The sequence below is a fragment of the Castor canadensis genome, chromosome 13, assembly GCF_047511655.1.
Source record: "Castor canadensis chromosome 13, mCasCan1.hap1v2, whole genome shotgun sequence".
Taxonomy (NCBI): domain Eukaryota; kingdom Metazoa; phylum Chordata; class Mammalia; order Rodentia; family Castoridae; genus Castor; species Castor canadensis.
The window spans coordinates 76,021,433-76,046,190 of record NC_133398.1 but is presented as its reverse complement, the minus strand read 5'-3'; positions in this window follow the sequence as shown (position 1 = coordinate 76,046,190).

Genomic DNA, 24,758 nt, shown 5'->3' with positions numbered 1-24,758 from the left:
GTCTTCTTAGTCTTTTTCTTTGAAAAAAAATTTTTTTCTCAGTTTTCTCCAAGTTCATTAAAACATGATTGCCTGCACAAAAACTTGGGCATGAACTGACTCTTAAAATATGCTACCACAAGGTGGAGCTCAAACTTTTAATTTTACTTTTTAAGTCTTAACATGAAATTAGCACTAATCAATGAAAATACTGAAATTACCTGATGATATCCTGTTGCCTCTTGTTGAGACTCGGGAATTGTCTCACTAACTGTATAAACAGACAGCAAACAAGCAACAAATACTCTTGAAACTCAGCACCAGTCTAAATTTTAATTTAAATTATTTTAACACAGTTTTTTCTTATTTTTACTATGAAATGTGCTGAAAGCAGAGGTGAAGGAGCTAGAGGAACACAAAGTTTGTCGCTCTTGAGATCCTATAGTCTTGCAATTCAAATTTTAATTTTCAAATAGAAAATAAACCCCAAACTAAGCATTGTTTTCTGAAGCAAGAGATTTTTTTCATTAGATAAAGAAGAAGCTATTACTAATTTCTATAGGCTGAGGTTATAAAAAAAAAAGCCCTCTCCAGGTTAGGGCTTAGTGTTTCTTAGGTTGACTGCCTTATTTCCTCCAGTGCACCTAGGATTTCCACAACTTTCACTCTCCAAATACATTGGTTCCTATATCTGGCTTGTATTCAGATGTGGTTTGTTTTGTTTGCTTGGTTTTTTTTCATTTCCCAAATGTTTCTGCTGTCTGTAAGATGCCTTTGTGGCTGCCCCTGGAATATAGATGTTTTTGTTTTGCCTTCAAATCAATCTTGTTTCAATCCTGAGCTGAAATCTAAAGCCCTACAGTGAGATTTTCCAGATCTTCAACTTTAACTATGGGTACTGCTTTGAGGCCCTGGCACATACCTGGTGTTCAGTCCCCACACCCATCTTCCTCCTCTGAACTGCATGAAGAGCATCCTTCTTTTCCTGACAAGGCTCTGAATTGCAGAGAGGCTGACATGAATGAACCTCAGCACTGGAGCTGGGGCCTCACTTGGTCCAAAGTCTGCTATCTGTGAGGTTATGATGCCTCGCTAAATTCTTACAGTACCTGCTCTTTGGATGTATCTGTGCATTTATAATTCGTCATTGTCGTAGATGTTATGTATCCACTTACCCTCTATGAGTTCAGCTCTGAAGATGAGAGGCTAAATCTCGTCACTGTGTTAGTTCAGCATTGCCAGTGCTGGAACAGTCCACACAGTAAGGGGGCAGATGCCACAGTATAAAGGTAAAAAATGTAGGCTATGAAGACCCCTGTACAGGGGTATTGTCACTCTTCCACATCACCTGGTGAAAGATACACTGTCCTGTATCCCTTATGTATTCCCCTATAAAGCATGGAGAATAACAGTACTCCCTTCCCCCATGAAGGTTTTTGTGAAGGAGAGTGAGTCAAAGGATCTGAAACAGGGTCTAGCACATGAAAATCTGTATGTACTTGGAATTACCAAAGCAGGCATTTGATCTGGATAAATCTTGTTTGAACTGACTGTTCTGAGATTCAGTCAAACATACCTCATAGGTTTCAAGGCAGCTTTTTTTTTTTTTACAAAGAAGAATGGAGATAACAGTTTATTTATTTATTTTTATTATTCTTTTATTCACATGTGCATACATTGTTTGGGTCATTTCTCCCCCGTGTCCCCCTCCCCCACCCTCTCCCCTTTTCTCCCCTCAGTTCCAGGCAGTCTCATTCTGCCTTTATCACTAGTTTTGTTGAAGAAAAGATACAAGCCTAATAAGGAAGACAAAGTGTTTTTGCTAGTTTAGTTGAGGATAGCTATACAGAAATATTCCTAGCATTGCTTTCATGTACATGTGTTATGACCCATGTTGATTCATCTCTAACTGACCTTTACCCTGGTTACTGATCCCCTTCTCATGATAACCTCTGTTGGTTTAGTGTTTCTGTATTAGCTCCTCTGGAGTGGGACATCAAACGCTTTCATGTTTTCGGTTTTCTACCTATTTCTATATCACCCAAATGTGCTCTCCCCTTGTCATGTGGTCCCAGTCCAGTCACATTCAAGGCAGCTTTTTAAGCTTTAAAGCATTTTAACTTAAACTATTACTCTCAATTATCTTTAAAACAAAGAAAGTTTAAGGGATATTTGGTGACTAGCACTGATAAAACAACTCTTGATTTAAACATATGATTTGCACTTTTAATCCAGTTTAATACTCGGTAAGTAAAATAATAACATACAGATTTTGAATTCTGGATTCAAATGTTATATTGGATAAATTTGGGCAAATTTGTAATGAGAAAATAAGACTGCTGACCTTGTTCTTTTCTCCCACAGCTAGCAAATACCTCAAACCTCTTATTCATTTCTGATAGGTGATTCTCACAAATACCTTGAAGAAATAAAGCTCATTTCTCTTTTTTGAAAAATCAACATTTTTAAAATTGAAATCAATATTGCTTTTAATAATTGAGAATTTTTATCCATACTAGGGTTTGATCTCAGAGCTTTTGTTTTTTAGGCAAGCACTTGATCACTTAAGCCATTCCTCTAGCACCTTTTTGCTTTGTTAGTTTATTTTTCAGATAGGGTGTTGAATTTTGGTCCAGGTCAGTCTCTGACCATAATCCTCCCAATCTCCACCTCCTGAGTAGTTAGGATTACAGCTGTAATTTTCCTCTCCTAGTCAATAATTCAGATTTTTATATCAGTTTCTACTTCCTGAGGGAGTATTCTTCTATAATAGTCACATCTTCTTCTTTCATTTCCTCTATTAAGGTATTTACAGAGATCTGTAGAACAAATATTCAAACATGGAATACACCAGAAAATTTTTTTGGTCAGTGATTGAAAAATGTAAGAGTCTCCCAAGAAAGTGAACAGTATTACACAGAAACACAGGTTAAATTTGCTGATTAAGGACTGAGTTTTCTCTCTGAACTTATTTCATGGCACATGATTCCTAGGAGTTGCTTAAACTATACTATATGGATAAACTTATTGATATTTGTTCTATCTACAAAGCTAATACTAGAAGTAATAGACACAGCTGAATATAAATTATACCTTAACAGTTACAGCTAAATTGACTGGGTAACTCCTTTCTTCTCCATCCTTCATGTTCAGTTAAAATTTCTGAAAAGGTTGGTGTTAACCTTCAGCTGCCAAATGTCTTGTTTTTCACTAACCTGTAATGCATCTAAGTTGATTGTTAGTTTTTAATTATCACAGATGAATGAAATTGTTTTCTCTCTTTTCTTTGTTTCTTAATTAGTTTTCTTGAGATTCTGAAAAAAATTAACTTACCAAGAAATACCAAGAAAGGATTTCTACTTTGAAATACCAATGTAGGAGTCTCAGGGTGAGGGGTCCATCTTTTCTGCTGGAAATTTCTAATGCTTGCCTTATGTGATGAGTTTCTTCATAAATCCAATTTGTTTCTCACAATGTTTAACCTAATTTGTCCTTTTTGTGAATTAGTGTAGCTGTTTAACCCTTAAAATTTCTGTAAGTGATAGGGTTTGGTATGAGAAGGAAAGGTCATGTCTACTACCTTGGAAGTTTAGCATTTCCATTTTCGAACTTCATTACTGAAGCTCAGAGAAAAGCAGAAGTTTCTCTAATGGAGATCTGAATCTAATGTAGATCTGAAAACACTGGGAATGGAGGACTGGCTTTACAGAGAAATGGTGCCATATTGAGCTGTTCCTTTAGCCTGTCCCTGAGAAATAAGTTGATCATCAGTGGTTTGTATTTTATTTTTATCTGAATGAAAATGAAGCAGTCATAATGCATTAATTGCTTTAATATATTAATCACTGTTTTCTGTGTAAATGCTATAATCCATTATACTGTACAATTGAAACACCAGGTTGTATGATTAAAGAATACTTTCCTATAATGAGCAATCATGCTTCAAATATGTTAATTGTTCACACCTGCCTTCTTGGACCTTTGACTCCTCCAATTAGCAGGTGTTGGTTAGAATATTCAATTTAGGCTTTAATCCTAATGCTTTTTATGACACTCTCTTTCTTGTTACGCTATTTTTATTTATATGATGAAGGCTTTAAAGTAAAGAAACAAAATCAGATAGAAGCATCTCCTTCCATGCCCCTCCTCTATCACCTCTAAGAACAGTTCTTAGTTTACAGCAAGGGAAAGATGAATTAACTACCATGAGGAAAAGCATGAAGCACCAGAAGTCTTTGACTTTATTATGTTCGTAGTGAACTTTCACACAGTTGACAAATGAACATTTCAAGCCATAAAGTTTGTAATACTGCCTGCAACCCAACATTCTGAGTTTACAGAGACAATATGTGTACATTGAAGACCAAATAATTAAATAAAATTATGACATTTTAAATTATATTTTATTAAAAGAAGTATAAACTAGAAAACTGAGAGGAAGAAGTCACAATACAACTGATTTAAAGGTAAAATTCTCTAGCAGTACTTACAAGATAGATTCTAATTTACTTAGAGCAGCTCAATAAGGTATGTAAATGAGTTGGGAAAAAAATAAACCAGGGGTATGACTTAAATGGTATTTCACCTGCCTAGCAAGCCTGCCTAGCAAACTGAGGCCCAAAAATGTGGAAGATGATTGCAAAATTTATCGTAATGGACATTGATTGGGTGATTCTTCAATATCTAGCACTCAAGTTTCCTGCCTGAGTGTGCCATGGAGGAAAAGAGCAGAAGAAAAAGTTGGGGGAGAGAAAGGAAAGTGGGCCAAGAAAGGGTTAAACACATTGATATTTGGATAGGATAGAAGAGGGAGATAGGTAATGATAGATTGTAAAATAAAAAAAAAAGAAAAAGAAAGAAAGAAGCTGAATAAATTAAAATTAAACACTAAAAATGATAATAAAATAAAAATACTAAATAAAAAGGGAAAAAATCAAGTTATTGAAAGTTCTGGTGTTTTTCCTCTCATTTCCAGTCCAGGTGCTAACATTTCTAACAGAGTCTTTCTCAGTGTCTCTGTCCCTTCTTAAGGTTGGTACACAGGGCTGTGACAATGGATATTGCCCCTCCCTATTGGACAGCTTTAGGAGGAGTCTGCTCAGGGTATTTGAGCATACTCTTTCCTTGGGGGCTGATGGGCTGCCTGGTACATGCAGGTTCTCTGAAGTGGTCTTGTCAGGAGCTGGTCTGTGAGTATCGCTGTTCCTTTCTGCCCACAGGGCAATCTGAAACAGCTTTTTGATCACTCACTTTTTGTTTCACTGCCACTTTCTCCAAAGTGGTCTAATATGTTGCTGATTTCACCATAGGGCATCTGTGTGGCTCTTCTGCTACTCATGCTGAGGTAGGTCAGCATTCCATCCCACTCCCAGCAGAGTAAAACAGCTCAGGGTTCCACCCCACTCCAATGAGTTAAGCTCAGTGTTCTCCCTCACCCCTGCCAGGCATAGGTGAATTATTTCCACCATTTATTTGGCCTCCAGATTTGTCCTGGGGGGTGGTGCAATCTGCCCACCAGCTGTGCTGGTCTACCTAATTGCCTCAAGGGCAGGTGAGGTGTCACACTCACCTGGTATGGTTGCAGATTCACTCTGGTGGAATTGAGTCAGCTCCAGCAGGGCACAGGTAGTGTCTGCATAAAATATTGGGTCTAGGACGGCACAAATACTTGCTCAATTTGTTTTGCAGTCCTCTGCATTGAGTCTTTGCTTTTTTCAAATGGAAGAGAGGAGGTAAGAAGAAAAAAATTAGGGGAGGAGGGAAGAATGTCTCTCCCATGGATAGATTGACAGCTCTTCTGATCCCAGCCTGTGCCAGGATTTCCTTGGTGGTTATGTGCAACAAAAAGCTATTTTGCACCCTATGTATTGCACTCCATGTATTGACAGTAATTTACTTGGCTAAAAAATAAGTTACCTGATTTTTGCTACCATGACTCTGAAGTATTCTTAAATTGTGGAGCTTGGGGTTTTTGTGTCCCTCAGCTATTAACCATTTTGTCCTCCTCATGCAGAGGTCTTTAGTACTCTTTATTTCTAGATTCCTGAGGCGTGATTATCTAGCTTCTGGTCAATTTTGTGAGCTATATTTTCTTGGAATAAACTCTTATTTTTCTCAAAAGAGTAGGAGTTGAAAATTTTTACCTACAATTGAAAACTTTAATTATGTTCACAAGCTAAAGTTTGGTGATGGAGAAAACAGAAAGATTTTAGCACAATGAGTTTTAGCGTTCAGGAAGTAAAACGATATAAGACTAAATGGTAACAAAGGTACTCCTGTAATACAAAAGCAGAGAAAAGTCACAAGACTGCTTGCAAGGAAACAGCTTAAAATACATTTCTTTACTAGGACAGGACAAGGAAGACAACAGTGTTTCACATTACTGATTCATTTGATGAGGAATCTTAGAGGCCCCATCAAAATGGATGTAAAAGTCTGCCTATTTCTTAAAAAAAAACCCCATCTCTATTCTTTTTTATAAGTATCTAATTATGTATTATTTATTAAGTATTATAATAAACATTTTGATGTACCACACAAATATTACTAGTAAGTTTATGACTAATATAAATTATAATACAAAATATTCAAATTCAAAATATAAAGTGGAAAATATGCTATAGTTGTATTACACTTTTTTTGTTTTATTAGTGTAGGATAGTTATTCAGGTGTTTCATCATGATATTTGCATATATACATATATTATACACCAGTTTGACTCATCACATCCATCATCCTCCCCCTTCTTCCACTCGCCTTCTTAAAATAAACAGGTTTCAATGTTCTATAATCATACGTGTGTAGAAAATGCCTAGCCATATTCACCCTCCTTTGCCCTCTTCATTTACCCTACCCCTCTAGCTTTGCCCTATTCCCCTGGACATGACCTATTATTCAGTTCTTCCCTTCTTTGTTTTAGTGTCTGTTCATTGTTCAGTGACTATTTTGCCTTGGTTAGTACCTGTAAATATATTGTCCTACCTTGAATTATTCAACAGTTTTCAGTTTGTTTCAAAGTTTCTTATTCCTCTTTTAGTCTCCTCTAACAGTTCCAGTTTTAGAAATATGCTCTGTATATATTTACAAGTATATATAATAATGTTTGTACTTGTATTTCTATCTATGCTACACATACTCGTGAAAACATGCGACCTTTGTCTTAATGAATCTGACTTTCTTGATGAACATGATGTTTTCCACCTCTATCTATACATCCATTTACCTGAGAATGACAAATTTCATTCTTCTTTATAGATGAATAGTATTCCATTAGATAGATGGATAGATAGATAGATAGATAGGTAGATAAATATCTCCACATTTTCTTAATCCATTCATCAGTGTAGGGCTCCACAGTTTGGTTATTGTGAATAATGCTGCAATAAACATGGGTGCACAAGTGTTTTTGTTGTAACCAGATGCACATTTCTTCAGATATTTCCCTAGAGTGGTATAGCTTATTCATATGGTAGTTGTACTTTTAGTTTCTAAGAACATCAATGCTAGCTCCCATAGTGGTTGTACTAATTTGCATTCTCACCAACAGTGTACAAGAGCTGCTTTTTCCCTGCATTCTTGGCAGCATTGTTGTTGTTTGTGTTCTTGATAATACTACTCTAACAGGAGTGAGGTGGAAGCATAACGTGGTTTTGATTTACATTTCTCTTATGGCCAGAGATGTTGAGAATTTCTCCATTTGCTTTGGGGTCATTTGTACTTCCTTCTTCAAAATGTCTGTCCTGTTCATTTGCCTATTTGTTCACTTGGTCATTGACTCTTTAGGAGTTTAATTTTAGCCTGGCAGAGTGGCTCATGTGGTAGAGTGCCTGGCTAGCAAACATGAGGCCCTGAGTTCAAATCCCAGTACCACCAAAAAAAAAAACCCTCATAATTACGACAAGGTATACCATGGAACCCTAATAAAGTACATTGTTATGCAGAATTTAAATGCATCTTCCAGGGCCAGAGGCATGGTTTAAGTGGTAGAGCACCTGCCTAGCAAGCATGAACACTACGTTTAGGTCCAGTACTGCCCAAAAAATTAAATAAATCTTCACTTTAGGAGTTTACTTTTATATGATCCCTGTAAATTAAGGCTATTAATCCCTTATCAGATGTATAGCTGTCAAAGATTTTCTGTCATTCTGTGGGTTGTCTCTGCAGTCTGATGACTGTTTCCTTTGCTGTGAAGAGCTGTTTTATTACATTTAGTCCAGTTTGTCAATCCTTTCTTTGAGTTGCTGAGCCATTAGAGTTCTATTTAGGAAGTTATTGCCTACACCTATGTATTCCACTGCATTCCCTAATCTTTCCTGTGCTATTTTCAAAGTTTCAGGCCTTACATAAAGGTCTTTGATCCATTTTGAATTGATATTTGTGCAAGGTCAAAGACCTGAATCAAGTTTTAGGGTTCTACATGCAAATTCCAGTTTTTTCTTGAAGAGACAATATGTTCTCCTTCATAAGTTTTGGGTACCTTACTCAAAAATCAGGTTGCTATAGATGTGTAGATATATTTCTGGATCCTCTATTCTATTCCACTGATCTCCATTTCTGTTTTTGTGCCAGTACCATGCTCTTTTATTGCTGTAATTTTAAAGTATAGTTTGAAGTGAGGTATTGTGATACCTTCAGTGATACTCCATTTGCTCTGTATTGCTTGGCTATGCACAGTCTTTCATGATTCCATATGAATTTTAAGGTTAATTATTCAATCTTTATGAGAAATGTCATTTGAATTTTGATGGAAATTGCATTGACCATATAGATTGCTTTTTTGGTACAGCCATTTTTATGATATTAATTCTGCCAATCCATGAGCATGTGAGAATTTTTCATCCTTGGATGTCTGCTTCAATTTCTAAACCCAGTGGTTAGTAGTTTTCCTTGTAAAGGTCTTTCACATTTCTTTAAAATTTATTCCTCAATATTTTTGAGAGAATTACATTGTTTACTGATTTTTGTAGATTTAGTTTTATTCTTCTACTTTGCTAAAGGTGTTTATGATATCTAGGAGTCTTTTGGTGGCATTATCAGGGTCTTTTAGGTAAAAGATTATGTCATCTTCAAATAGGAATAATATGGCTTATTCTTTTCAATTTGAATTCCTTTCATTTCTTTCTCCTTTCTTACTGTTCTGGCTAGGAATTCCAAGACTATGTTGAAGAAGAGTAGAAAGAGTGGACACCCTTGTCTCATTCTCACTGTAGATGAAATGGCTTTAGTTTTCCCCGTTTAGTATAATGTTGGCATCAGTTTTGTCTTATATAGTCTTTAGTAGGTTGTGGTACATTCATTCTATTCTTAGTTTCATCAGAGATTTTATCATGAAAGAATGTTGAACTTTGCCAAAGTCTTTTTCCTTCATCGATTATGATGATCATATGAGTTTTCGTCCTTGTTCTGTTTATATGCTGTGTTATATTTATTGATGTGCATGTGTTGAACCATTTCTGTGTCCCTGAAAAAAACAGAGTTGCTCATGATGAATGATCTTTTTGATATGTTACTAAATTCAGTTTGTGAGTATTTTATTGAGAATTTTTGCATCTATGTTGATTGGCCTATAATTCTCTCTTTTTATTGTCTTTTGATAGTTTTGTCTGGATGGATTGATGACAGAAGAATACTAAAGTATCCCATTATCATTTTGTTGGGGTCTATCTGTGCTTGCACATCCAGTAGTGTTTGTTTAATGAAGTTTGGTATGCTAATATTGGGTGCATATAAGTTATCAATTATTATTTCCTCTTGATGTATTATTATTATAAAATGACCTTCTTTTTCTCTTCTGACTAATCTAGGTTTGAGGTCTACTTTATCAGATGTAAGTATAATACTCTGCCTTTCTCAGGGACCATTTGCTTGGAATATCTTTTTCTACTCTTTCACAGTAAGCCAATTTTTGCAATGATATGTATTCTTTATAAACACATATCATCCATTCTTCCTTTTTAATCTAGTTTGCCAATCTATGTATTTTGATGGAGTTGAGACCATTAACATTCATGTTATTATTGAGAGGCATCTGGTATTTCCAGCCATTTTGGTGCTCTGGGTGTGTGTAGGTGTGTGTGTGTGTGTGTGTGTGTGTGTGTGTGTGTGTTTGATTCTTTGCCACTCTACAATTGATTATCTGCTCATCTCTTAAAATGTAATTATTCCCATCCTTTCATGGCTATGTTTATCTTCTTCTTTTATGGGTAAGACATCTTTGAGAAACTTCTGGAGTGCTAATTTAGTGGTCACATATTGTTTTAGTTTCTTTTTATCATGGAAAGTTTTTATTTCTCCCTCAATTATGAATGATAACTTTCCTGGTGGATTAATCTGTGTTTGAAATCTTTTTCTTTTGCCAGTGCTTGAAATGCCTCATTCCATACCCTTCTTGCTTTTAATGTTTCTCTTGAGAAATCTGCTGGTATTCTGAAGTGTTTACCTTTATAGGTCAATTGATGTTTCTCCCTTACATCTTTCAATATTCTGTCCTTGTTCTCTGTGCTTAATAACTGTAATATTTGGTGGAAGATTTTATGTTACTCATGTCTGTTTGGTGTCCTAGAGGCCTCATATGGCTGGATGTTCTGGCATATTCCTTTCATATTTGTTCATTCTTTTTCTGTGTATTCATCTGTTTTTTCTGTTATATACACATTGTCTTCAAGTCCTGAAATTTTTCTTCCACCTGCTACAGTCTGTTGGACAGTTTTCAACTGTATTTTATTGCCATAAGGACATTTTTATTTCCAGACTGCCCATTTTTTGAGACTTTCTATATCATTAAGCTCCCTTTTTACATTTTGTATTGTCTTCTTTTTTTCATTTGTCTCTTTTTTATATCTTCCTGAATTTCATTCACATTTTTCTATCCTCTTTGAGTTCATTTTGATGTTTCTGTGCCTTCTCAAACTGTTTACTCATATTCTCCTGGATTTCATTGGCTTGTTTTTGCACATCATCTTTAAGTTTCTTGGTCATTCTTATCATCATTATTTTGAACTCAGAAACAAGGGAGGTATGACGATGGGTAAGACATCCAAAAAACTAGATAGCATTTGTTGCCCTCAATACAGAGAAACTAATGCAGATACTTTAAAGCAACTGAGGCCAGTAGGAGAAGGAGACCAGGAACTAGAGAAAAGGTTAGTTTGAGAAGAATTAACTTGGAAGGTAACACACATGCACAGGAAATCAATGCAAGTTAGCTCCCTATATAGCTATCCTTATCTCAACTAGCAAAAACCCTTGGTCCTTCCTATTATTGCTTATACTCTCTCTTCAACAAAATTAGAGATAAGGGCAAAATAGTTTCTGCCAGGAAGTGAGGGGGTGGGGGGGACAGAGAGGAGGTGAGGTAGTTAAGGGAGGGGGTGGGGGAAGGGGGGAGAAATGACCCAAACATTGTATGTACATATGAATAAAAAAAAATAAGAAACAGGTTTCATTCCCTCTCTGGTATTGAATGGATCCTTGGGTGGGTCACTGACAGTTGGTGATTTTTCCCTTTCTGTGCAGTGTGGGATTCCCCAGCTCATGGAAGACTCATGGCCCTATGTGTCAATTTTTAGCATACTTGATAGCCTTCATGGACCTGAGGCTACTCCAGTTCAGAAAAAAAGAAAAAGAAAAGTACGCCTGCCAGTATCGCAGCATGTTTCTGGAGATGCCTGTGCACTTAGGGTGTTTGTGCTTTAAAAGACTTATTTTGAGGTTGATCATTATACATATGGTCTGTCTATACATATTGGCAACCTCTTCTTTAGGGAACTGACCAGAACAACTACTATTGTTGCCATGAACCTAAGGTTATATTTCAGTTTTATAGGTGGTCAGTTTTCTCATGTCTGTAACTTAACTACCATCTTGGATTCCTATATAAAATTTATTATATTTATAGGAGGAAAACTTGGAAATGTTTTCTATTACAGTAGTTTAGTCTACTTCAGGCACCATTGAGTAATAAGCAAAATTGATAGTAAGAACTCTCCTTCCTCTCTCCAAGTCATGAAGAAATATCATTCAAATTCTTAATGTGCTTTACTTAGTTGACCTTATATTTTGCATTGATTCTATATGAAATAATGTTTAAGAAGTTAAGTATTTTAATTGTTCATGATTGTATTAACTGAAACTGCCTGTATCTTATTTTTTAAAAAGTCTTCAAATAATTTTCTTATATTTGACAATTAGTGAGAGGGAAAGGATCAAATTTTTATAACAGAAAATCATATAAAATTATTTCCCTTAATTGTTATGTTCTTTTAAACATATGTAGTGAAACAAAACAAAACACAGCTATAACATCCTCATAGTCCACATGTTTGATACAAATTTCCTTGCCTAAGATGAATCAGTGAAAAGTGTCTAAAATAATAGGGGCCAAATGATCATCAAAACTGGAAGCCTTCCTTTACTGAATCACTTCAATTTGTAAAATCTGTTCTGCTGCATGGACTATTTTGTGTCCGGACTGGATAGGAACTTAAGTGACTTTATGGGTATATGACACAAGCCAATGTTTCTACATTCACAATTTGTTATCCCTCATTGAAAATTATAAAGAATGTTCATGCAATTTCCTTCACAAAAATCAGATACATTGTTATATTTTTCCTACTCATATGTTCTCTGAATAAAGAGGTATTGTAATATTTGTTTCAACAATGAAATTAATTCATTTTGGACTTCTGGTAACTCTATGAGGAGGAATTACAATCCTTTCCAATGACAAAGGGTTGTTCAACACAGAAAATGATGTGAAAATTTAGAAAAGCATGGAGACTTGTCTTTGAAAATGTAGCACTTTTCACAAGACAAAACCTATTGCATAAAGGCTATTAATACAGTATTGCTACAATTTACTATACTAGTATTTTGTTGTGTATAATGCTGCTTATAATAAGTAATTCACCAGTTAAAGTATATAAAATATTGCCTCAGATATTTTTGTTTTATGACAATAGTTGCAGTGGGATTTTGCTGTAGAATATAAAAAGAAAGTTCTATTTTAATATTCTTTTAAATTGATGAGCTAGTATTTTCTATATTTCAGTATACATACTGGAAAATACATTTGTCATAAGTATAGAGTGCTCTATTTAGCAACAGTAATATGAATATTTATTCATATGGATCACAAAGAACAAATCAATTCAGGTTCACAGTTAAATACATTGCTTAAAACACAAAAATTCTCTGTGCTCAGTTAAAAAATGCATCCAACCTTGTCCTTCTCTGACAACAAAGCTAATGGGTGTTGTCACTTTCTGTGTAAGGAAAGACCTTCTTAACTGAGTGTTAGGATTGCCCTTTTACACTTATGTGTTATTTTGAAATTTGGAGCTCCCAGGAGTAATATGGGCAAGGACAGAAATGAAGAATTACAGAATATGCTTGGAATTTGCTGTCCACTCTTCACTTTTCTCTGAGTTTCCCTGCATTTTTTGCCAGGGGAGAAATTTATATCTCAATTTCCTGTTGCTGAAATTAACAGGGATAATTTGGAACTTGCTCCAAAAGAATGAACTTTCCTCCCTATTCTTTATTTCATGAAAGTTCACTACTTCTCATCAAAGTATACTTCTCCTTCATTGCCATCTAAAGATGACAGCTACATTGTATTATAATCCTATGTTTCCATGCTATATTCCATGATAAACCCTCTGCTCCCCTCTTAAGCAAATAGGAACGGGTTGGAAGATATGTATATTGCCCTCTTTCTGAAAGTATGAGCCATATAGAAGCATTAGCAATATCTTGGAATATTTTAGGAAATTCAAATTCTTTAGTCCCACCACAACCTGCTAAATTAGAAATTATGAGAGTAGAATGCAGATATTTGTATTTTAACAAATCCTCCAGGTGACTCTGAGTGTGGGAACCATTTTGTACAATTTTCCCAAATAAAAGTCAGAAGTAGAACCAGCCTAGAGTTCATGTGCCTCAATCCATCAGCCCAGATCCAGTGGTTCATGATCTTACCTCTATGTGAATATCTGGCTTCTCTTCACCTATACTGAAGGTTTGTTTGGATAATAATTGAAATAGAATTTCTCCAGGACTTTATTTAAATGGAGGAAATTAATGATAACATAGAAATGCAGATTTTAGTGATGCCTAAATAAATGAGAATATAATAAATAATTGTAACATTTAGTAAATATTTGTTTGACATTGAAAGTCATTTTGGAGCTGATGGCCCCCTAGTTACATGCAGAACTTTCTGCTTTCTGCTTCTAGGAATGGGAGGTCCTATAAATGGGTACATCTTAACATCTAAAAGTGCTCAACAAAATCTTCATGACCAGATCAGTGCTTCTGTTGAAGAAGTAATTCTCTTGAAAGACAATGTTGATGTACCAAACCACACTAATGTACTCAAATACCATCCTTTTCTTCATCTTGGTATCAAAAACTTCATGAAGAAGAATGAAATGTTATCATTCACTGGTAAATGGATGGAATTGGAGAACATCATTCTGAGTGAGGTTAGCCTGGCCCAAAAGACCAAAAATCATATGTTCTCCCTCATATGTGGACATTAGATCAAGGGCAAACACAACAAGGGGATTGGACTTTGAGCACATGATAAAAGCGAGAGCACACAAGGGAGGGGTGAGGATAGATAAGACACCTAAAAAATTAGCTAGCAGTTGTTGCCCTTAATGCAGAGAAACTAAAGCAGATACCTTAAAAGCAACTGAGGCCAATAGGAAAAGGGGACCAGGAACTAGAGAAAAGGTGAGATCAAAAAGAATTAACCTAGAAGGTAACACACACCACACACACACAGGAAATCAATGTGTGTCAACGCCCTGTATAGCTATCCTTATCTCAACCAGCAAAAACCCTTATTCCTTCCTATTATTGCTTATACTCTCTCTACAACAAAATTAGAGATAAGGGCAAAATAGTTTCTGCTGGGTATTGAGGGGGTGGGGGGAGAGGAAGGGGGCGGAGTGGGTGGTAAGGGAGGGGGTGGGGGCAGGGGGGAGAAATGACCCAAGCCTTGTATGCACATATGAATAATAAAAGAAAAAAAAAATAAAGAAAGAATACATAATGTATTCTTTTATGAGTTCTCTTGGCACCTTCAGATGTTCTTATATATCAGTACTCTGTTCAATGATGTCTTACAAGTTTTTGTGTCTTTACAAATAATTCTAAAGAATATTACCTGGAAAATTGTAAATATCTATTAAAGTATTATTTCAAATAATTTCCTCTTATATACCCTAGTATCTAGCATAGTTCTCAATATCTCTTATTCTTCTATTGAGGGTAAGAAGCTTTCCTTGGGAAAGTCTATAGTATCAGTAACATCTTATCACCAAGCACAAAAATAGGTTGGGGAAGGGAGTCTTTTAAAGAATAAGTATTAACTATGAGCTTTAGTGTCAAACTAATTTAACCCTGATGACTACACGATGACAAAGCACTTTGGACTTAGACTGTCTCAAAGTTATTTGGGAGAACGATTTTCCTCACTAAAAAACTAACAGGTCCATGTTATCATATACTATGTCAACCAGTAAAAAGCAGCAACAATTGTATACACCAATAATGAACGTGATGAGAAGGAAACCAAGAAAACAAAAACATTCATGATAATTATAAAAAATAACATATCTCAGGAATTAATTTGCATTTGATCTCCTGTTGCAGACATTGACCTCTATTGAGGATATTAGATTAGCTTATTACCCCACTTCATTTGCTTCCAGGAATTATCTAAAATTTCACAAATGCATATGTTAATTCTTATAGTAATCAGTGAGTATCTTCATGCAATGATCAATGAATTATTGTTTGATTAACCCATACCTATGATAAATTATCCGAAGTTTTCTATTAGTGATTTTCTAACTCACAGAAGCTGAGTTCTAAATTAGGGATGAGGTTTTTTTCCTTCAAAGATATTTTTAGGAGGTCAACATGGTTCACAATGTCCTCATAATATGTTATAATCTCTCAAAACACAGCAAAAGGTAGATCTTCAAACACCACAGACAAGCATTGAGTAAAAGATGTATACATTTATCCTTTGCCTCATTGCTATGAGTTGGGTGGTCTAAAAAATTGACAAGGGCTTATGATTTTTGAACCTGGATCTATTCCTAAGAAATCACAATATTCATGAGAATTATCTGCATTGAATGCTCACTGCAACACTGTTGACCCAATAGATCATTTTCCAACCATGGTCATGACTGCCGAATTTGGAAAAATTCCTGAGAAAGATGCCCTGCTGATAACAGCCAGGCATTCCTCCTAAGAAATTTATTCCTTCCAGTGGGTCATGCTATTTCTCTTTCAAAAATCTGCTCTTTGGGATTCTGATCTTCCTGATGGTTATTTAGCAGAGACATTTACTTTTGAGAACTTTCATTTTTTTACAGCAAATACTTATTGAGCTAATGTATGAGATAATATATTTACCTTTCCATTAGCCAGTGCAAATTGATAATATAGTATATCATATATCATATTACCTTGTAAGCATAATTGAAAAAGTTCATGAAATAATAGTGACCCTTACTACATGAAGTATATATGTATTTATATACATACATACATACATATAAATACATATATACATACACACACACACACACACACACATATATATAATTTCTCAAAACGCTTATCTCTTCCCACAAGATTAATATCATACTTTGGTTTGATAAATACTTGGATTATTTGAATTTTCATTTAAAATGTTTATTTAAGCCAGATTTTGTAAATTATTGGAGCTGGAATAGAGTGCCTGCCTACTGTGTTCCAGCCCTAGTATTACCAAAAAATGAATTATATAAAATATTCAAAAACTTGTAAGCCTTGTGAGGGACTGGGGCTTCACTAGACAAATATAGTAAGAAGTTGTGAAAAGTTTTAAGTAATGAAATGAAGAATCTTTTTGGTATTTTAAAAGATTGCTTTGCCTGCATCTTGGAGCAGACTTTGAGGAGGTGGATACGTGGCAGGTGTCAGCCTCCAGCTCAACAGCCTGTATTCTCACAAGGCAGTAGTAAAAGGTTTGCTCTACTTATTGTTTGGACTTAATCACCAGGAAGCAGTTGGAGAGTGAGCATTTTATCATGGCCGGGTCCTCACTTCATGGCCACTTAGCATGGCCAAGGAAACAAGGTTGTAAAATAAACAGGTTATGAAATTCTGGCCTGTATGCGGGTTGAAGTAAGGAAATTCAAAATAAAGAACCTCCTTACATGTTAGTCTTGTGTGCCTGTTATCCAAATGGTTCTGGAATTTTAGTCATTGGCTTACTCTTTCATTCAAGTTATATAAAACAATACTGGGTCAAGACTGTAATAAGTGTAAGGAATTTGGAGAAGTATGGCCAATTCTTGGCCCTAATGAGAGCAATGCATTTTCCTCTGAAAAGCTTAACAGGTGGTTTCTATTTCATTTCCTTTTTACACTTTCTGTGTAAGAATCAGTGAATTTCTAGCCTGACCATACTATACTAAGAGAAACTTACAGTGACAAGAAAAAAACAAAGGCAACCCTCCTTCACTATGGACTTCACTATGAAAATTCTACTTCTAGTGATAACTCTTTTCAAGTTTGGGGGTTTATTTTAAAGAGTTATTTATTCACTAAAATCTTTTTATGTCTTTCAAAATATGTTAGGCTAAATTATGAGCAAATCACTGCTTTTTACGAAGAATCAAAGATGCATGAAAGACACTCTTTATTATTCATACACACACTCCTTATATATTTAAGCCATCAGTCAGCAATGCTGGAAAAGGCTGAAACAGACTTACAAAACACTAAGAGATGTAAGAAAAACATCTTAGCAGAAACAACAGGAGTGGGGTTATTCAAAGCATACCTCCTCCCAAACCCCAGCATTTACGGGTAAAGAGGTAGAGATAGAAGTCTGGGAGGTAAGCTAAGTCTATGACATGCAGTATGTTTAACAAGCTTGCAAAGGAGCTTGACTTTTATCATCCACAGAGCAATGGGAGCCATTGAGCAGGTTTTAGCATTATCAGCGATATGACAACTAGATTCGTGTTTCAGAAGGATTTATCTGACTTTGTGGAGAAAGGATTAGAAAAGGCAAGACTGGTGGAAGATTCAATGATGTATTACAGAATTTTCTTCTTCTTGTAAATAATCCTTAAACACAAAACCTGGAACTTTTAAATGCTTAATAAGTATCTATTAAAAATTAGTTTAAATAATTTCCTCTTGTCTTCTATAGCTTAGTATGAGTATAGAAAAAAGCAATAGCATCTGTCTAGCAAATTTCTGTATATCTCTTTCACTTTCTGTCAAGGCTTACAATCTTTCTTTAGGAAACTCACTAGTATCAATAACCTCTTATTTCCAAATGGGTTGGGGGAAGGGAGACTTTTAAACATTAACTTCTTAATGTGAACTTTAGTTTCAAACTAACTTGACCCCAGTGATGACACACCTTGGTAGCTTGTATCAGTGGGTAGTAATGCAAGATCTGCTCTCCTTACTATAACGTGGACTTCATGGTCAAGAGGCAGTCAGAAAGGGAGAATTTCAGGATGGTGGGATCTTCACTTCAGCAAAGATCCAGCCAAGGAAAGAAGGAAGGAAAGTAAGGAGGTTATGAAATTAGATCTGCTTGGGGGCTAGAGTTTAATATGAGTCATGTATGGTTGTTGGCCAAATGATTATGGAATATTAGTCATTGACTTATTCTTCATTCACGTAGTATAAAATATTAACTGAATCAAGACTGTGCCAAGTGTCAGGAATTTGGAGAGATAAGGCCATTTCCTGGCCCTGAAGGAGAGTTGCACATTTTCCCCTGAAACATAACATGAGGGTTCTATATTTGTTTCCTTTTTAAGCACTTTCCATGTAAAAGTCACTGACTGTCTAGGCTGACGTTGGTATACCAAGAGAAACTTTGAGTGCCAGAAAAAAACAAAAGTAGCCCTCCCTACCAGGAGGAACTTGAGAGATCAAATCTATCACTGGGTTCAAAAATGGACTTCTCTATGAAAACTCTAATTCTAGTGATAACTCTTTCAAAGTTCTGGATTTTGCTTTAAAGAGTTGGCATTCTCTTAATCCTTCATTATAATCTCATATGTCTGTCAAAATATTTTAGGCTATTAACAAAACTGGCTGCTAATCATGAAAGACATTCTCCATTATTCATAAACACATACCCCCTTATATATTTAAGCTATCAGTCAGCAATGCTGGCAAAGACTGAAACAGGTTTACAAAATACTAAGCAATGTAAGATAAAGATCTGAGCAGTAACAGAACAGGAGTAGGGTTATTCAAAACCCGCTTTCCCAACTCTCAGCATTTATAGGCAAAGATGTAGAGAGATGAGGTTGAGATATTATCTAGTTGTACAACATACAGCAAATTAAACACAGAGTGGTAAGGAACTTGAATTTTATCATTCAGAGAGAAATGGTAGTCATTGAGCAGGTTTTAGATTAGCAGTGATGTGACAACTACATTTGTGTTTCAGAAGGATCTATCTGACTTTTGTGAAGAAAGGATGAGAAAGGGCAAGATTGATGAGATATTCAGTGATATATTGAAGAATTTTCTTCTCCTTATAAATAATTCTTAAGCACAATGCCTGGAACAGTGTAAATGCTCAATAAAATCTATTAAAGTATTACTTAAAATACTTTCCTCTTCTATTTGTAGCCTAGTATGAGTATAGAAAAAGCTATCCTATCTTTCTAGCAAATTTCTGTATATCTCCTATCTTTCACTTATGGATAAGAATCTTTCCTTAGGAAACTTGCTCATATAACCTCTTATCATAAAGCACAGAAATGGATTGGGAAGGGAGTTTTTTAAAGAATAAATTTTATCTATGAACTTTAACATCAAACTAACTTGACCCCAAAGATACACAATGACAAAGCACTTTGGACATAGAGTATCTCAATGTTATTAAGAGAAAGGGTTTCCCAACCAAACAATTATTCCTTGTTATCATGTATTACAAAACTTCCCCATTTGCTGGGAATATAAAACCTAAAGACTTCACATAAAAAATACAGCAGAAAAATGAACTCAATAAACTTACAGAATCCAAAGTCAACTTATAAAAATCAACAACATTTTTATACCCCAATAATAAACAATCGCATTCACAATAGTTACAGAAATAACACAGTTCAATAATTAATTTACATTTTGATCTCCTATTGCAGCCCTTCACCTCCATGGAGGATATTAAATAAGTTACTACCACCACCCCATTTTCTTCCAGTAATTAACTAAAATTTCATAAATGCATGTAGTAACTACTAATTTAATCAGTGAGTACTTGATGTAATGATTAATGAATTACTATTTGATTTAGTTTTAACTCCTATGGTAAATTATCCAAAGTTTCCTTTTTAGTTATTGCCTAACATGCAGAAGATATCTAAATAGAGATGAGTATTTTTTTCTCTCAAAGATTTTCTTATAGGTTCATAATGGCCTCATAAATGAGAATTTATGTTTCAATTTATGTTTCTGTTTCAACACCGAACAAAATGTTGATCTTCAAACACTACATAGAAGGGAAAATGTCATGTAAAGTAGATCCTCTGCCTCATCACTGTGAGTTGTGTGGGAATAAAGAATTCAAAAGGGTTTATGGTGTTTTCACTGGGATCATTGTAATATTTACAAAAGTGCTTACAATATATCATAGTAAAATTCACCCCATTCTTTATTCTCCTTTATCCTCCTCCTCCTCCCATTCATGGAATAGTTTCATTTAGTACCATTTTTCCATTGCCTTATATAAGAACATAGTATTTATACCATATTCACCATCCTACACCCCTTCCTTATATCCTCTCCCCTGCCACAGGTACCAACCCCCAGGCAGGACCTGTTTTACCTTCCAGTTCTCGGTTTTTGAAAAAAGAATATTTTTTTTTTGTATAAGATAGCTGTACTGGGAGTTTCATTGTGACATTTCCATGTGTGTATGTATTATAACCCAAACTGATTTAGACCCTCTTATTCTTCTCCTTTATCCCTTAGCTGCCTTCTTATGATGATTTCGATAAGTTTAAAAATTCTCTATACAGACATATATATAGAAAGTACACTAACCATATTCACCTTCTTGACTTCTTCCTTTCCCCTTGCACTTCCCTTAGTGATCTCCTCTTAGCATGACCTATTTTTCATCATATTGCTTGTATTTGTACTGGGCCTTTATTTCACATATGAGAGAAGACACATGCAGCCTTTGGCATTCTGAATGTAGATAACTTTACTTAAGAAGATGTTTTCCAGTTCCTTCCATTCTTTTTTATGGTTGAATAAAATTTCACTGTGTATAAATGCCACATTTTCTTAATCCATTCAGCAATAGTAATAATGCTGCAGTAAATATGGGTGTGCAGGTGTCTTTATTGCAACCTGACTTACATTTCTTCAGGTATATTCCTAGAAGTAGTATTGATGGATCATAGGGCAGTTTTATTTTTAGTTTTTAAGAACCTTCCATAATTATTTTCCATAGTGGTTGTACTAATTTACATGCCAATCAGCAGTATATGAGGGTTCCTTTTTCCCCACACCCTCACTAACATTTGTTGTTGTTTGTGCTCTTGACAGCACAGCCATTCTAACAGGAGTTACATAGAATCATGATGTTGTTTTTGTGGCCAGGGCTGTTGACTATTATGTGCCTTCTGGTCATTTCAGTTTCTAACTTTGATAAAGTTCTGTTCAGTTGATTTGCCTATTTCTTCATTGGGCCATTGAATTTTTGGTAGTTTAATTTTTTGAGCTCCCTATATATTCTGGTTGTTCATCCCTTTCAGGTATATAGCTGGCAATGATTTTCTCCCATTTTGTGAGCAGCCTCTTCAATATAGTGACCATTTCTTTTGTTATGAAGAAGCACTTTAGCTTCATCTAGTCCCATTTGTCAAACTTTCTTTTAGTAGCTGAGCTATTTGTGTCCTATTTAGGAACTCGTTGCCTAAGCCAATGTTTGTTCTTATGTGTAGGATGGATTTCTTGTAAACAAATTGTCAGGGCTTCCTTTTTAATCCAGTTTGCCAATTGATGTCTTTTGAGGTGGAACTGAGGCCATTAATATTTAGTGTTAAAATTGAGAGGTGTGTGGTGATTCCTGCCATTTAGTATTTTTGTTGTCTCTGTGTGTGCAATGATTCTTTGCTACTCTCTAATTACTTGTCTGATCTTCTCTTGAGATTTAATAATTCCCATATGTTCACAGTTATGTTTATATTCATCTTCTTTGAGTAAGATTCCTTTCAGAATCTTCTGGAGTGCTGGTTTAGTGGTCATGTATTGTTTTAGTTCCAGTTTTTCATGGAAGGTATTTATTCCTCCTTCAATTTGGAATGATAGCTTTGTTGGGAAGATTATTCTAGAATTGAAAAAATTTTTCAGTGCTGGAAATGCCTCACTCCATGCCTTCCTTGCTCTTAAGATTTCTGTTGAAAATCTGTTAGAATTTCCTCTTATGGTCTTCAATGCTCTTTCCTTGTTTTCTATGTTAATTGCTTTAACTATAGTGTTCAGGGAGAGGTTCCATCTTGTTTATGCCTGCTTGGTGTCCTTGAGGCTTCCTGTAACTGAACAGCATCTCTTTCTCAAGATTAGGGAAATTTTCTGCTATTATTTTGTAGAATATATTTCCTATAACTTGGTTTACAACTCTTCTCCTTCTTTGATGATCATGATGTAAGGAGTTATATTACCTTGCCTTCTTTTATTCCCCATGTTTCTATTTTGAGATTTGCTCAGATGTTTTATTTGTTGGTTGAGTGTTTTAATCACCTGTTACCTTTTGCCTAACTTAATTACTATGCTCTGGCTAGCTTAGCTGTTAGCTAGGTTGTTGTAACATTTGTGTTTACTGACCTGGATGTATAACTTATCAATAACACATTCATGGATTCAATGCCAAAATAATTACTTACATAATTTATAAAACCCTTAGTGATATTATTAGTAAACCATGGCTATTGGGAAGATAACAGTTGTTTGAACAAAAATTCATACTTAGGTAATTAAAATCATGGGCATACAAGAGGAGATGGGGGAGAGAGGATGGGGTGAAGAGGAAGGAGAGTTATGAGATGCAGGGGATAAGGGGTAATAAGGCCCTAATGTGTGTAATGGTATAGTTCAGATATTGTGTGGAAGGGTGCTATTGGGATTAAAGAGGGATAAGAAAGATGGGAGTAATGTGTAAAGTTGGTATAATAGACTACTTGGTGAGTAGTTTGAAGAAGATCGAAACAGTGGAGGGAAAAAGAACAGAGGAGAGGAACATAAGAAGAGGGAAGGAAAAAAGAAAAGAGAAAAACAATCCAGGGAAAGAAATAACAGTGGAAAAAGAATATAGGTAGCAAAAAGAGAAAAAAAATATATGTATGTATTCCAAGTTTTTTCCTTGTAATGGAGAAGATTGGGTTCTCTCTGAGTTCAATGAGTGCTCTGTATGCTTCGCTCTGATTTCTAAACAGAGAGTTGTCCCTTATTTGGGTTGATTTGTTGGTCTGTGTGTCAATCAGTGGTGTCCCTCTCTACCAGAGAGGCTTTATGGGGATCCACTCTGGGTGTTTAAACCCAGGCTCTTCTTGGGGGAGTCAGCAGTCAGGGTCAGCTTGTTCAAATAGGTGGATCCTCAAAAGTGGTCACATGAGGAGCTCGTGTGTGTGCCATATCCAGACCCTTTTGCCCACAGGTCGTCCTTGAAAGCTAGAATTCAGTTCTTTGGTCCAAAGCTCTTCTCTGGGACTGCTGATAGTTTCAACTTGCTACCAGTTTCTCCAAGGTGATTAAATGTGCTGTAATTTACCCCAGGCTGTGGCTTGGTTACTCCCTCTGCCAGACAGGCTGGATCAGCCCAGAACTCTGCCCACCCTGCCAGTTGGAGCTGGAATATTCCTTCCATTTCTTAGGCTGCAACTGTTATCTGAGAGGGGTACAATCTTTGTGTTGCCTGAGCTGGACTATGTAGTTTCCTCCACAGCAGATAATGTGGCATGCTCATCTACAAGGATTGTAGTTTCTCTTGGTGGTATCAGTAGGAGCCCCTGTCATAGGCAGGAGGCATCCAAAGGTTCCAGGTTCACGAGTCTTGGTGGGTCCAGAACAACCAAGGTGCTTTCAGAACTCATTTTGTAGTTCTCTACATTGAATCTTCACTTTTTGGAGAGAGGGAGAAAATAGGAGGGGAAAAAATGAGAACCTGCTCTCCAGTGGGCAGGCATAGCAACTGACAGCCACACTGTGGGGTTTCTGGGTATCCTATGTTTTATAAAAAGCTAATTGAAAAGTTGGTTATTGTACATTATGTATCCTCTATATATTGGTGGTATCTTACTTGGTGAAAAATCCAGGTTACCCAGGTCTTGGTGAATCCAAAATTTCTTTCAGAGTCCTAAGAAATCAGGGTTCCAGGGTCTATTGGCTATCTGCCATCTTGGTCTCTTTTTCTTTTGGCATTTTAGAAGAGTGCTCTGTCTGCACCAGAGAGCATGGCTTGGAGAAGGTGGGTATATACCAGGTGTTAGCCTCCATTTCAGTAGCCCGTGTCCTCACTGGGCAGCAGGGAAATGTCTGCTCTACTTATGATTTGACTGTAATGGCCAGGAAGCAGTTGGAGAGTGAGCATTTTAATGTGATGAGTTCTTCACTTCAGCAATGGTGTGGCCAAGGGAACAAGGAAGGAATGTAAGAGGGTTATGAAATTGAGTCTATTTGGGGGCTGGACTTTGGAAATTCAAAACAAAGAATCTCCTTA